Below are 17,516 nucleotides of genomic sequence, written 5' to 3'. Positions count from 1 at the left end.
AAGAATAAAACAATCATAGTATAATTTTCCTCTGAGAGGTATAGTGTAAGTTTAGTAAGAAAACTTGAGTATGTTTTTTTCTGACAGAAGTTATAAAGAATTTCTTTGAACTGTCAGCATTGGTTGAATGGGAAGTATTGATGTATTTTTATAAGGAATGCTGACAGTTTAAAGTGAATCTCACTTTATAATAACATAGGTGACATAAAACAATATCTCATGAAATTTCATGATTACCTCACGAATCTATTAATTGCAGTTAACTTATAGCAGTTGGTTTTAGATGGGGCGTTCACAATCAAAGCTTATCAATAACTTTCCTAGGTATGAATTTGATCAAAATCTCTGAGTCGTTTTCGAGAAAATCGCGAAAACCCCTGTTTTAGACACCATTTTCGCCGCCATATTGAATATTGCATTTTATCGGAATTGTTCGTGTCGAATCCTTATATTTTAAGGACCTTAAGTTCCAAATTTCAAGTCATTCCATTAATTGGGAGATGAGATATCGTGTACACAGACATACATATACAGTGATTACACACACACACACACAGTTTAGAAATTGGGGTACCTTAATTTTTTCGGAAAGCAATACTTTCCTTACCTATGGTAATAGGGCAAGGAAAGTAATAAAGGAATGAATTGGCTTATACCATGGCTTACTTTGAATAAGTAGGGCTTACTCTTTTTATAGTAGGCTATGCTTATACTCGTACGGGATGGGAAATTCACGAATGACGCATTATCACATATATCGTCACTGAGCTGATTAACTTGAAATTCTGCATATTGATTCTCAATCTACCTAGGATTGTTATAGACCTATTTCAAATTCTTCAAGATTTCAGTTGGTCAAGTTTTTAATTAAACCCTTACGGGTTACCTGCTGTTCCTAATAAAAGCACGAAGGCTTCTCCAACTTAGCATCACAGTGAATTTCTATTATCTCCCACTCGTGCAGCACTCTTTATTAATTATTTCTAGTCAAGACAAAAACGGCACGATAATATTATTATTAGAAGGTACAGTGGTAGAAATCAGAGAAGACATATTCATAACTTGGACTGTTGATAAACGGAGTTTTCTTGGGCTCTGGTCCAAAAATGGTCCGAATATTGTTAGGTCAGTCTCTGGGACCTTCACTACTAACTACTTCACAGCTTTCGAGCAGTTTGTTCCAGTTATAATGTGTTTACCAGTGTTCTACCAGTTCTAAAGTTTCTGACATTTAGATAGAATATTGTGCAATTCCACAGAGATTTCTTATTGATCCAAAGAACATCTAAATCTGAACCTTTAGTGAGATCCACGTTATAATGACAGTATTTGAATAACATTGATGTTGCTATTCTTGTCTATCATTCTTGTATCATATTTGTATCATCTTCCTAAAGTGAGGTCCACGTTATAATGGCAGTATTTGATGTATTTAGTGGTGTTGCAATCCTTGCCTATCATTAATTCAACAAAGCAGATAGCTCTATCCCTTTCTACCTCCGAAACGTTGCCAGATCGTTCTTCAACAATGTAGATACATGATCAATTAACAAGATATAATCTCAATTATATAAATGTAGGGCCTATTATTAAATCATTGAAAATATATTTCCTCCACGAATAAAATTTAATTATTTATTTTTAACAAGGATTTATTCACTCACATAAGATAATCTGGTATCTTTTATAGAATTAACATCGAAGAAAAAATTCGCAAGAAACTGTGAGGGAAGGCGAGGGCGCTCAATCTCACCCACGAATTGGAAAGATGGTAAACTTTCAGTGTTTCAGCTAACATGCGCGACCTCGCCCTCCCCCAAAATTTCTTCCAAATTTTTTCTTGGGTGTTAATTTACTACGTCTAAAATCAGTCAATTTTATGCAAGGATAAATTACAACGATTTCATCTCACTTCTTATACGTACAATTTTTTGGTATGGCGCCTTCTTCAGAGAATCTTCGTCCATGGATTCCAGTATTTCTTTGCATTCTTCTATGAGTAAAGGAACTTATTAGTATACTTTGTGGATTCAAGTGAATTTTTTTGTGATTGTGAAGGAAGATTTTTGTTTGGATTTGTATTTTGAAGTTAATTAATCTGATAAATTCAAAATTATTGTAGTACATACATTTTTTGGACTCAAAATAATGTGTGAATTAAGTTATCATTTACATAACCTCTAGACTGTGTATTCTAAATTAAGGTTTGAAGCAGTTTTGGGCGAATGACTGTTGTTTTTACCTGCGTTGTATCTATTGTCTATGAATAAATGAAACAAATGTTACTATGATCTAGAAATTGAAAATAAGCAAACAACTTTGAACCTATGATACGCATTTCCAAAGTCTCATATAGAATGCGAACTCATAATGGAGGGATTATGGGATTATTACGGGTTTCTTATTTAAATCACAAAATTTTCTTACTGAAAGCTTAACTTTTAAAATTTTTTGGATTTTTTCTGGCACACAAATTCTAGTTTCCACACCAGAGTTCTCATAGGGTCGGGGTGGAGGCCGGGTGACAAAATCTTTTTTAGAGAATTTTTGGAGAGGATAATATATTATAGAGGAAACTACTATACATGCTGTATTCTGTGGTCATACTTTCAACATATTTATAGAAAAATAATATTGAAAACAGAACTTATTTAAGCATTATTCTGTTGAATGGGAAGCATCAATGTTATTTAGAAGAAAATATGACAGTTTAAAGAGAATCTCACTATGCAAGGTAGGCTAAATAAAAGTCGACAAAACACTGAAAAATGAATGAATTCGACACTATATCCACACCACTAACCCATTTTCAAACGCTTAACTTCTCATCAATCTCTCTTCCGCGATTCAACCTTGCTTTCGATCAAGATAATACTTGAATAATTCATTTCAAACACGCGATAGAAAGGCGTTTCTATTTCAAACATGCCTTCCAGTCACAAACGTTTTCATTCAATTTTCAGGTGAAATAAACAAATGCTTAAAGCCTCATTCTACAAAAATTTAGCGTTTCAACCGGAACATTTATTCAAAGAGAATAATTTTTCTTCAACTAACCGAAACATATAAATGTACCTACTATAGTGAGGTCTATGTTAAGGTGCGTACAGATATACGCGCCGCGAACATGAGCAATTCATTTTTAATCAGCTGACTATATCTTTATTTTTACAGAAACGGTAAGATACAGATATAAAAAGCTTGGCATCAGCTGATTAAGAGTGAATTGCTCATGTTCGCGGCGCGTAAATCTGTACGCACCTTTATAGTGGCATGATTTATAAATCAACAAATCAATAAATAAATAAATGATTTGATTAACATTGGTGTTGTTATCCTTGTCTATCATTTTATCATTCCAGTCAACAAGTTTGCATTCAATTTTCAGGTGAAATAAACAAATGTTTTAAGACCGATTCCTCAAAAATTAAGGCCCGGTTGCACAGAAGCCGGTTAAATTTTAACCGTGATTAATTCCACGAGAACCAATCAGAGAAAGCGTTTTTGAAAAGACGGCTTCTGTGATTGGTTCTCGTGGAATTAATCATTCTTAAAATTTAACCGATTTTTGTGCAACCGGCACTGAGTGATTCAAAGAGAATAAAAAATGTAAATAGAAAGAAAAAAGAACATTGGTACTATGGTTGTCGCGTTATAATGGCAAGATTTGATTAACATTGGTGTTGCTATCATTGTCTATCATTCGACAAAGCAGATAGCGATATCCTTTTCCAGCTCAGTAACGTTGCCAGATCGTTTTGAACAATGTAGGAATACAATTGATTAACAAGATATTCAATCTCAATTATAAAGATCTGGTAATGATTGAAAAATCCTTGAAAATATAAAGATCTATTTCTTTATTATTGAAAAATATAATTTTTTGACAAATTAAATATAATTGGTTTTTGATTAATTCAAACAAGAATGAACAATTGATATACCGAATATTAATTATAATTTATTTATTAATTATATCGTTAATATTATATTAATTATTTATATATTAATATTATATTAATTATTATAAGCTATCCCCTATAGAATGCAGTGGCAAGGCAGAGAATCGACAACGCTGTTCTCCTATCTTTCTTCACTGACATTATAACGTGGACCTCACTATACTACGAAGGCTTACAATTTTTCACCAGCTATTGTCCTAAGGTATTCTTAACATGTCTTAACATTTCCATTCAAGTTTTAGGTGTGAAAATTCCACTTTTATCCCGATTCGACAAGAATTGAACGTTCTAAAGATAATCCAATTACTATATTTTCATTTATTTTTATTATTCATTGATTCATACAATAAGTACATCATAAAAATGATGGGGAGAGAAAAAATAAGGTAACCTTGTGCTATTCCTCTTCCAAATTCAGGGTTAAGGTTACACATAGTCCGAAATAGGTTAAGTCTTGTAGTTGTTCACTTCATAAAATTTTCAGTCCTTAATAATTATTATTACAAAGTGAATTTTGAAATTTAGATGCTTCAAAACCAAAAATAAGAGAAATATTTGAAATCACTAAAATTATTGGTGCTTGCAATAAATATTGTAGTAATGAGTTTTCAATAAATTGTTTCAAACAAACAAATTTTACAAATAAGTAAATTAATAATCCAAACCAATATAATCTAAATTATTTTTCAAGTTTTCAACAGTTTCTCTTTGGTGTAATGATTTAATTTATTTTTTCATCAACCTACCAAATTCAAAATTTTTAAATGACTTTTCCTGGATCAAAAATTATGTGCTGAAACAGTAATGTATTTTAATAACCTCATTTTGGACATTATCAAAATTTTGGAAAGAAATGATACAGGCTCAGCCTAGTTTTTCCTCCCTGGTCTTAATATCATTATGAAATAGTATTTTGTACAATAAATGAATAAAAATGTTTGAATTAATATATTGTCTTTAAGAATATAGTTATTCAATTCGAATATTATCCATATTAAAAATTGGATGCAGTAGGCCTACTCTGATATCGGGCCTTCTCTCATATACTCTATCATATACTCAATCATGATGAACAGTTGAAGAGTCTCAAAAAACAATAAATGTTAATTATTGTGTCTGTGAAGATTCAATTAGAAGAATCGGATAGAAATGTTAATCAATTGAACGAGACACAACATAAGAAGCGCTTATCAATTTATACTCCATTGACAAGAGTCTCAGCTCGGCCTTGTTTCAATTCAGACAATTTGATTTCGTTCACTCACACAACAATCATCTTTGGAATCATCATTATCATCAATGGTATTGCTATCCTTGTTTATCATTCAACAAAGCGGATAGCGCTATCTCTTTCTCACTTTGCTCTGTTGCCAGATCGTCTCTTAACAATGTAGAATTGATAATTAATTAACAAAATATTTCATCTTAGATATGAAGATTCATCATGAAATTATTGAAAAATATTATTTCTTGCTTAATGAAAAATAATTGATTATTTTAAACGAGAATGAACAGTTTAAGGTGCGTACAGATATACGCGCCGCGAACATGAGCAATTCACTTTTAATCAGCTGATGACATAAGCTTTTTATATCTGTATCTTACCGTTTATGTAAAAATACAGATATAGTCAGCTGACTAAAAGTGAATTGCTCATGTTCGCGGCGCGTATATCTGTACGCACCTTAATATTACATCAATAAACCTGTATCAGCTACCGTCTATGATAAAACGGAGCATCGGCAACGTTGTTCTCCTATCTTTCTCCACTGCCATTATAACGTGGACCTCACTACAGGGGTATATTTCCTATTGAAACTTCCTCTATCTTACAAACATATCAAGAGCATAATTTACACTACTGTAGCAAGTTCACAACATGAAATGTAGCCCAATTCGTTTCTAAATTCCCAAATATTTCCAAAATTCTCTAAATATTTAGTTTCTAAATTCCAAATATTTCCCAATTCACCCAAATACAGCAAAATTTACTCCGCTCAAAATTACTCTTTACGGCTTCACCCATATCCTTTTATTAAAACTGCTCTTGAAAATGAACATTTCACATACAAAACCACAGAGTTAAAAGTCAGCCAACATTTGTTAGGAATCGTTGACATTGTGCTTGAAACAGCCAATCACAATAGGCCTTGAATTTCGGTGACGTCACTAGATTTTTATTTCTGCTTTTTGGCAAAGTATCCTCCCATCAACCCTATTGTCGCCAAACTACACTAACACCAACACACACTAACACACATTACCACCACGAACACACACTAACACATACCAACACAGTAACATTCTTGACAAAGATTCCAACTATCAACACCCAACCCCCCCCCCTCAACAAAGGTTCCCCTCGCCTACCTAACATAGAAGAAGACCACCAGAGTGATTTATCGCTCAGCTTTTGACGCCGCTTTTACTTTTGTGATGATAATTTTAGATTGGGATAATGCATGTAGGAAGATTGTAAAGGCTTGTTGAATTGAATTTTGAATTATTTCTAACAGGTGTAATAAACACTGAATTATCATTATTATTCCTAATTTACCAATTTTGTCCTGATATAACATTAATGTCTATTGTATAATAATTATTAGCTGATATTTTTTTACCTTTTTATTTTTCATCTTATCTTTTTAATAAAAACAATATTAACATTTTGTAGTACCCTTTATTATCAAAAACTTTAAAATATTTCAACGACTAGTTTCGACCATAGCTTACGGTACTACAAGGTTTTTATATTGTTTTTATTAATTTGTACTAAAGAAGCCCATTTAAGTGAAGTGTTTCTATGTTATCTTTTTCTTGTGATTGTAAATATAATGAATTGGAATAAATACAATTTAATTTTGTATAATAATTATTAGCTTATTATTTTTGATCTTGTTATCTTTTTCTCGAGTGTATGTATTGTGAATTGGAATAAATGAAATTTGAATTTGTAGTTATTGGTGTTGATTTTCCTTACTACTCACAAAAAAATTGGAATATTATTAGAATTTATTTGATAACCGGAATGAATAAACTTGAAATTTAGTAGTCTTAGGAAGAGATGAATGTGTTTTTATTTATTGAGAAGCCAATATACGGTATCATCATGGAAAATCGCGGTTTTATGTTAAATCAGTTACCGGCTGGTTGATCTAGTGGCAAGGAGCGTGGTATGCTTAGCACCGCCCTGGTTTCGTGGGTTCGAGTCCCACCGATGGCATGGACGTTTGAACATCTCATCAATTCACCAACGCACTGTCCATTACCCACGCATAAGCAAAATGTCCATATAGGCATCATTTGCAATAACAAAGTTTCAACATTATTTCAGGTTTCAAATTATTCCGTGAATTATTCTCTGATTATGTTCAATTTTCATTACAATAAAATATTGATAATGTTCGTATACATACTATAGTGTGGACCAAGATACTCTTCTACAGCAATAGCTATTTATTTTATCATCACTACTAGGCAACAAGAATTTGACATTAAAGCAAGATTAAGAGCTCATTACTCTTCCAAAAAAATACCGTAAAAATCTATCGTGAAAATATTCAAATAAAACGGTAGAACGCAATGACTGTACATTTGTGATTGTTATAGTTATGGATAACACAGTTATTCTAAAATATCTGCACTCCCTATACTAAATAACAATATTTCGTCCCATTCAACTAATGCCGACATTTCAAAATTGATCTCGTGATTACCATATCAAATCGTCACAGCTTCTCAAGCTATAAATCGATAAAGATAGCTATACAGACCACTATATTAGAAGCAATGTTATCACTTCACCTCTGGGTCATCGCTTCTATGATGATGTTCACATATTTGTCAGAGTTATGTGCATTTTATGGGAACTTAAGACACTTAAATCCAAATATTTCCGTTTTTATCAACAGCAAACACTAATGCACGTATTTCGCCTTGACAGTGTCGGCGATCTTAAACAAACAGATAAATATTTGTAAAGTTTACACTGTTTACATGAAGTATTATTATTTTTATGATTCATAATAATTTATTGTAAATGTATACATTACAATTGGAACAGTTTTGGGGTACAGCCTGTGGTACTTTTCTAGAAATGTATGATTCTGAATAAATAAAAAAAAAATCAAATAGATATTGTTAATATCATACAAAAATATATTTTGTTAATATTTTGTATGAATTTCGAGTGAATAAAATTTGATTTTGATTTGATATTGCATGAACAACAGCATTGTTTAGAAGGAGCTAAGGTAATGACTCAATTTAAATAAATTGCATTTGTTCAAATGCTAATTAATGAATAATTATTATTAAACAAAAATCTCAATTAAATGCTGTAAAATTGCTGTTTAATTGGGATTTTTGTTTAATAATATATTATATAATTATTTGAATTGAATACAACAGCTTTATTCTATGTTTATCATAATTTTTATCGACGATCTTAAATGCTGTGTACAACTCTGAAGAGTTCTGCCATTGCAAATAATGACAACAGGGTGAATAGCTACACAAAATTCGATGAGTGCTACTATCCAAAAATGATTTGCCAGTTTTATAATTATTGAAAAATATTCATAACCATTACAATAAAAACAATTAATAATAAAATAATTAAAAATATTATCATTAATAAAAACATGTAGTACCCTTTTTATTCAAAACTTTTTAAAACATTTCAACTGAAAAATTGTTTGAATAAAAAAGGTACTAGGTACATGTTTTATGAAGTGATTTTATAAAATGGCTAAGCATCTCTCATTTACAGTATTATAGAGATGAATTTACAATTTATACATGTATTGCCAGTTTGATATTTATCAGTATATTTATTTGATACCGAACTGCAAAATAAGTGGAAACTTAAAAAATGAAACCAATGATTATAATAAAACGTGTTTTAGGCTACATTTTTTTCTAGTGGCATTGGTTAATAATCCTAATTCTATTTATTATATTATTGTGTGATCTTACACAAAGTGGAACTTAAAAAATAGATAAGTACATAATTTGTTGAGTTGTTAATAGAATAACATTGATAGATAAAATATCACATTAATAGATTGTTATCAAATATATATTTCAAGATTAAGTATTAAAAGTTTGTAAGATGAAGTTATTAAATTCTAATTCAAGAACAATGAATTATTTCAAGTTGTGGCACCAGATTTGCTTCTTCAAGTGATGCACTTTCCTTATTTTTCTGTTTTTTCCTTCCAATAAAGATATGATTAAGACAATTAAAATCATTTTATTCAATTCATAACCAATGTATAATACTTGGACAATTTGAAACAAAATTAGGAAATTGAAGGAGTTTTGGGCAATAGCCTGTTTTTCTTTTCCGATAATTGTATTGTGTGTGCTAACCTGATAAATAAATAAATATAGATATCTACCACAACATCCACTTCGCTACAGCACAGAAACTTTCATTTTTTCAAGAAGCAGGAATCTTTTATCAATCCCATATTTCTGTACAATTTCTACTACAGTAAACTAATGTCTCATACGATTATAAATTATTTCAGCTGCCTGAAAGTTGTACGTAGATAAGTTGAAACAAGTCTGCCGGAGATAACTGATTGGAATGTCTCTACTTCATTGAATCTATAGATATAACAACATAGTTTCAGCAACACCAGTTTATTGAATCTATAGATATAACAACATAGTTCCATCAACTTGGTGCATGATCTCGCGAATTTCCAAGCTATTTTCAAGGTGAACTGCATGAATAAATGGCCTATACCCAACAGAACGAGATGATCTCGTGCTTGCTGGAGTATCGTTATCCTACATCCTATGGTCTGCTTTTTATATGAGGAATCTACGTATCACGTGAATGCTTTTCTATATAGAACACTCGAGATTACTGTCCTGTGTTTATCGAAGGATATCATTGGAGTTTTTTTTTCTCTGGGTAGGGAATTTATGTATCCTAATTTGAGGAATCTACGTATCACAAATGCGCTTGTAGAAAGAACCCTCGAGATTACTGTCCTGTGTTTATTGAAGAATATCAGTGGAGTTTTTTCTCTGGGTGGGGAATTTATGTATCCTAATTTTGTGATGCATCTACTTACTAATATTATATATGCGGTTTTTTAAATGAACCCTAGAGTTCACCGTCCTGTGTTTATTATAGAAGGACATCATTGAATTTATTTCACTGGGTAGTGAAACGGTATCTCACTACCTTTTTGATGTATTTACGTACTAATAATATTCTATATGAATTTTTATTAATTAACCCTTGTCCCTTGAGTTCACTGTCCTGTATTTATGGAAGGACATCATAAATATTTCTCTTGTTAACCAATTTTATGTATAATACAACAAATATTTGGGAATTTATGTATAACCAACTTTGTGAGGCATCTATGTACAGTACTAATATTCTATAATGTTTTTTAAATCAACCTTTGCATGAGTTCACTGTCCTGTATTATTTATGGAATGATATTATTGGAGCTATTTCTCTAGGTAGAGAATATAATGTATCGTAACTCTGTGAAGCATATGAGAAATATTTTATTCGATTTATTGGAAGAACCCATGATATCACAGTTCAGTATCAGTGGTTATGGGAATGATATCTTACATTATTGATTCGGGAAGGTCATTTATGTATCCTAACTTTGTGAGGCATCTACGTAATATTTTTATGCATTTTTCGAAATATACCCTGACAGCACTGTCCAGCGTTCATATAAGGATATTCTTGGAGATATTTTTTCAAGTTTTTATATATGGAGATAAATGGATATTTCTTCAAAAGATATTTCTTATGAGTATTATTTCATAGTTTTATGGGGATAAACAAGGTACAATAATATACTCATTATCATACATATTGTTGCATCTCATCTTCGAATCCATCTGATCATCTCTATCATCGAATTGTTCATGGATCCATTGTTGTTTTAGATATGTGTGGATTGTAGTGTGTAGTATAAGTTTTATCTGTGATAGTTGAGTTCTTCAACTCGTATTTTCATTTTTTAATTAATAATGACGATTTTCTCAACATATTGTATGTTTTATAACAATAAACGATGATTTGAATTCTAGTATACTCTAGTTTTGCATTATTTTTGTAAAATGATAAATATTACATTTAAATCATGTGTGATCATCATCTATATATTGCATCTTGTCTTCTCTACGTCGAAGATGCTTTCTATCATGTTTCATTTTTGTGAAATGATATATTTTCTAAACAATTTCATATATATTTATCATAATTCAGATATTCTAAAACTTTCCCAGGTATCACCCCGATATTATGATAATCGCCATCTTATAAATTGGCTTTTCAATTGAATTAAATACTTTCATCATCCACTAGATATTACCATAGATGAAGGATAAGTAAGTATATTATAAGTAACTATATTATTCTTGTCTCTGATATTACTCACTAAAACTAACACTATGAAACGAGATATTGTGGAATTTCTTCATACTAAGGTGAAATAAAAGCGATATTGTCAGCTTTCTAAAATAATTAATTAAATTATCATTATTATCATAATCATCATCCTCACTTCTATGTGAATAGACTCCACTACAGTAACTATATACCAATAGTTTATAGTTATAACCCATGGTTATATAGTTACTGTAGACTCCACGATCTTTATTTGACTCCAAACCTAATTTTGGTTATCATTCACTATCTTTTTATTTCCACACAATCATTCATCCATTACTTATTCATCCATTACTTATTCATACATTTTATTAATTTCCACACAATCATTCATACATTTGATTAATTTCCACACGATCATTCATCTTAGATTCTCCAATTTTTTATCAGTTAAAGGTAGCGTTCCACAGTTTTAGACCGAACAAAACTTTCGAATTTATTTTTTACTCTAGAGACTGCCTAGTAATTATTTCCCACACAAACGTCCACTGGTTTAGCCTCATTAGAGTAATTAGCAGTCAGACGGCCGACAGTCCAACTGTCAGAGCATGCTAATTGATAAGAAAATATGCTTTCTTTATTAGCTGGTTGACAAGTTGAAGAAGTCAATATTGACCAGTAGAAAAACTTTAAAATATCAACAAAGAGCTATAGTGAGGTCCACGTTATAATGACAGTATTTGATCAACTTTGGTTTTCCTATCCTAGTCTATCATTCGACAAAGCCGGTGGTACTATCCTTTTCTAGGTCCACAACGATGCCAATTATGTTTTTGACAGTGTAGAAATATAATTAATACAGAGAATGGGCATCGCTATTCTTCTATCTTTATCCACTGCCATTATAACGTGGACCTCACTATAGATAAATACCGACAACAAACCTCTGTACTTCACACTAAAATAATAGAGAACGACAAAACAATAGAATAGTAGATTATAGAGTGGTTGTCCATATTTTAAAGTAACTGCTATTCTGTTATCTTTACTTTTCTCCATTATCTACTAAGCAGTGAATAGTAGCAGGACTTCCTATATACCGGGTAGTATATAGGAGGTCCTCATAGTAGGGAATGTATGGTATAGAATAGTGCGTGGAAAATTACAAAATATTATTGAAAATTATTGAGAATTGAAACATTGATTAGATATTATCCAAATATTAGCTACTCATAAATAATAATTATTATAAATAATTAAAATTAAACTCTAGACTTTTTTTAATTGAGGTTTGAAGAAGATTAGAGCGAATTCCCGTTGTACCTACCATTGTGTTCATATTGAACAATTAGTAGTTCTGTGAACAGTAGACCTCACGCAGTATTCTCATCCACAAGTACCTGATTGAAACTATAGACCTTATGAAAATACAGCAATAGACTGGCTTCTCCACACATCTGTGTAATCACTTGTCAGCTAATTTATGATGAATTCTATAGTCTGATTTTTACTCTAATATTGGCGTATGAAGGAGGGTCCTTTTTCCTCTTATATTATCCTTGAAATGCGAAATTTCCAAAAACCTTGTACATACGTCGAAGCGCAATTAAAAAAGGAACATATACCTGTCAAATTTCATTAAAATCTGTTACCGCGTTCCGCCGTAAATGCGCAACATATAAAACATTTGAACATTAAGAGAATTAAGAGAAATGCCAAACCGTTGACTTGAATCTTAGACCTCACTTCGCTCGGTCAATAATTAGATTTATCATTTAATAAAATAATTAACGATTATCTTAAAATTGATTAGTAGATATAAAAATGAAATTTTCTACTAAGAGCATGGAAAATTGAAAGATTTGGTAAATATTTATTTGTATTTACAAGTACCTACTTCATTTGGTTTGTTCATCAAGTAAAATACAATCTTAGCCAAATTCATATTTTAAATTTATCAGGTCATTTGACTGTTGACATACTATTCATACAAAATATTAGGCATGTAACTATTACATATGTTAAATTATGAATACAATAGTTGATTTAGAAATGAGCTAATTTTTTTAATCTACAGAGAATAGTTATTGCAATTATGAAACTCCTGACAGTACATTAACTGGTTTATCATAACTAACAATTTGGAAAAGTCCAGTAAATTACTAAAAAGATTAGTAGGCACTTTATAAAAAAATATGAGTAATTATGAGGCAGTACAGCAGTTGTACTTGAATTGTGAGAAAGCATCTCGTTACTGTTATAATTATTGTTCAGTATCCAGTTTATACCAGATCAAGCCTCAATTCTTCGCTTTGAAAAACTAACTCAGACCTATTATTATTATTTGAAACCAATTGCATCATTCATATCGTAGACTTATCCTAATGGTACACTGTATTGACGATTAAAAAAAACTCAATTATTCTCATACGATAATTAATACGATAGGGTAATAGTGTGTGAAAAATTACAAAATATTATTGAAAAGTATTTAGAATTGAAACATTGATTAGATATTATCCCAATATTGGCCTACTCATGAATAATAATGATTATAAATAAATAGAATTCAACTCTAGACTATTTTTTTTTAATTAGGGTTTGAAGCAGTTTAGAGCGAATTCCCGTTGTACCTACCATTGTGTTCATATTGAATAACTAGTAGTTCTGTGAACAGTATTCTCATCCACAAGTACCTGATTGAAACTATAGACCTTATGGAAATACAGCAATAGACTGGCTTCTCCACACATCTGTGTAATCACTTGTCAGCTGATTTATTATGAATAATTTTATAGTCTGATTTTTACTCTAATATTGGCGTATGAAGGAGGCTCCTTGTTCCTTTTATATTATCCTTGAAATGCGAAATTTCCAAAAACCTTGTACATATACGTCGAAGCGCAATTAAAAAAGGAACATATACCTCTCAAATTTCATAAAAATCTATTACCGCGTTCTGCCGTAAATGCGCAACATATAAAACATTTGAACATTAAGAGAATTAAGAGAAATGCCAAACCGTTGACTTGAATCTTGGACCTCACTTCGCTCGGTCAATTAATAGATTTATCATTTAATAAAATAACGATTAACGATTATCTTAAAATTGATTAGAGGCCTAGTATAAAAATGAAATTTTTTTACTAAGAGCATGGAAAATTGAAAGATTTTGTAAATATTTATTTGTATTTACAAGTACCTACTTCATTTGGTTTGTTCATCAAGTAAAATACAATCTTAGCCAAATTCATATCTTTAAATTTATCAGGTCATTTGACTGTTGACATACTATTCATGCAAAATATTAGGTATGTAACTATTAGATATGTTAAATTATGAATACAATAGTTGATTTAGAAATGTGCTAATTTTTTTAATCTACAGAGAATAGTTATTGCAATTATGAAACTCCTGACAGTACATTAACTGGTTTATCATAACTAACAATTTGGAAAAGTCCAGTAAATTACTAAAAAGATTAGTAGGCACTTTATAAAAAAATATGAGTAATTATGAGGCAGTACAGCAGTTGTACTTGAATTGTGAGAAAGCATCTCGTTACTGTTATAATTATTGTTCAGTATCCAGTTTATACCAGATCAAGCCTCAATTCTTCGCTTTGAAAAACTAACTCAGACCTATTATTATTATTTGAAACCAATTGCATCATTCATATCGTAGACTTATCCTAATGGTACACTGTATTGACGATTAAAAAAAACTCAATTATTCTCATACGATAATTAATACGATAGGGTAATAATTTGTGAAATATACAAGTTGATTAACAAGAGGTCTGATTTAATGTACAAGTTGTAGGAATAAGAGAGGTTGAAATAGAAAAACTTTTTCATAAATTACAGTAAAATATAGATATTTTATATTTTTTTCCAAAAATGTTTTGGACAGTATCACCACACCACCGACAAGAAATTCATTTAAAACAAAAAATTGACTTAAATCTGTGTTATCACTCAATGAATTTCCTTCTGTTATTTAGTTCTACTATTCTTGATTGTTTGATAATCCACATAGCCTATAGTGGAGACATCAATAAGAGACATAAAAAGTGAAATCGTGCTCTCTCATAAACTGGCATATCATTTTAGTATTTCATTTCTATTGGATGTTAATGTTTGAATTATAGAATAATTTTATATTTTGCATGTATCTCTATCTAACTGTCACTCTGTATTTATATTGCTAGTCCGTGAACAAATAAAATGATTATATTTATTTAGTTCTTTGGCAATATTTACAGTGTTGGTATACGAATTAATTATAAGTACCGTACCTATTATCCATAACATTAATTTTAAAATTACCAAATTTATATCTGAATCGTGTTTCAGGTCCTGAATATGGACATTGATGGGAAAAGCATTGACATCATATTCCATTATTCTGTTTGAAATAGGGCAAAGACGACTGTTTGGAAAATAAATTATTTGCAGAAAATCTAAACAAAGACTGAGCTTGTAAAACAGAAGCCTGAAAATTGCCTTTCAAAAGCATATCTCATAGTTTCACAACAATGTTATGCTCTAAATAAGGAGAGAGACAATGATAATGCTAAATAGCAAAATAAGTAGTTGGTCATGGTTCAATATTTTAAAAGTTTTAAAAATTAGCCTACTTTTCATGAATCATAAGGGATCATATAATTTATTAGCTAATCTAATTATTGTATTGTATCCTATTATTGATTGAAATGAGATAAAAGTTAATAAATTGATCTAAAATTTATCTAGAATTAAGTAAGTACGGTAATTAAACTGAATTTATCAATTTATTAATTAAATTAAATTAGTTTATTAATTAAATCTATAATTTCAAGCTGGGTTTGTCTGAATTTATGTGTTTACCTAGTCTTCTTAAGCTGTGTTAACCTGAGCTCAACTTATAAGTTTTTACAATTATTATAAAAATTCAACAATTTGGCTTGACAAACACCAAAAGAACTGGTATAGAATAGCAGAAATGCAATAGTCTAGAATGATAAGACAGGATAAAGATAAGACAAGGAAAATATTACAACAAAGGACAGTAGCATAGGCCACAATATAAACATCAAACAGCTGATTTTTGCACATATCTAGAAGCCACGCACCTTATAGCGAAAACATTATGTTGATTAATCAACTTGATTTACCGGTGTTAAAAATAAAGCTTTTATAACAATTACATGATCTACTTGAGTACCGTAGGTACTTCTTGTTGATACTGATAAGAAGTGTGTGAAGCCTCAATAAATTCAAAATTTAGAGCTCTATGTGACATGAACTCAATAGACAACAATAATGAGATGGAAACAAATAAATCTTGAAAAAAATGTCAAAGATTTGAAATGTTCAACAAGCAGTCGCTCACCCAGTACATAATCTTCTTTCTATGAAAATTTAAAACCTTCCTGTGTGATAAGGACTTCCAAACAAGTTCTAAGCGTTCTGATACATTAAATAAACAGCTGATTCTTACCTGAGGTCGTAGATCTCTGATAATACAGGTAATTACATCATCGATAACAGCTTCTGTAGAGGTTAGGTTCGTTTTCAACACACTGAAACTGGAGTCTGCTACAGTATTCAACAGATTAACTTTTTAGAACAGCTGTTTTCTGTTAGACTGGCAAGGATTTCGGAGGTTATTGGCCGCGATAATTCCACGACAGAGAGGAAAAATAGAACTGCTCAGTTTGCCGGTTGAACCAAAACTGAATTTGACTTTGGCAAGACAAGAATGGTGTCTGGCTTCAGTAGACAGAGACAGCCGATTCGATCGAGCGCTTCTGGCGCTGACTGGCGGGGAAAGTTGGAAACTGGTCTGCGATTTCCCGACCTTTGACAGCCTTTTCGTCGGTTTATTTTCGGGGTGGAAAGGTTGGAAACTATTGGAAATTAGGAGGGTGCTTTTCTATGACCTAGTTTGAATAATAAAAAAGGATATTACATTAAATTTGTAGGCATTGTAGGATTCAAAAAGTTTTTGCAATTTATTATAACAATAATATTAATTTTCTGACCCTTGGGAGGCATCCCTAAATTACACACAGTAACCAGTAACGCAAAACTCGATGAATATAAATCCCTTCAAACCCTCTTACTACTAAAATTAAAATGATTATTTAGAAAATTATGACAAAGGAATTAACACTGATCGATGCTGATGAAAAC

The 17,516-nt window shown here is 30.8% G+C and overlaps 1 protein-coding gene across 1 annotated transcript in view; it reads right to left on the bottom strand.

Annotated features, from left to right (window-relative positions):
• Positions 1–17,064, bottom strand: part of LOC111049433 (monocarboxylate transporter 14) — a 118,386-nt gene extending 101,322 nt beyond the window's left edge. The window contains exon 1 of the mRNA XM_039434662.1: positions 16,822–17,064. The gene's annotated coding sequence lies outside the window, so the exon portion shown is untranslated. The remainder of the gene's footprint in view (positions 1–16,821) is intronic.
• Between the last annotated feature and the right edge of the window lie 452 nt (positions 17,065–17,516).

The sequence above is a fragment of the Nilaparvata lugens genome, chromosome 8 (genome assembly GCF_014356525.2).
Source record: "Nilaparvata lugens isolate BPH chromosome 8, ASM1435652v1, whole genome shotgun sequence".
Lineage (NCBI taxonomy): Eukaryota > Metazoa > Arthropoda > Insecta > Hemiptera > Delphacidae > Nilaparvata > Nilaparvata lugens.
Note: the sequence above shows the minus strand (reverse complement) of the source record. Positions and strands in the feature narration are given on the sequence as shown.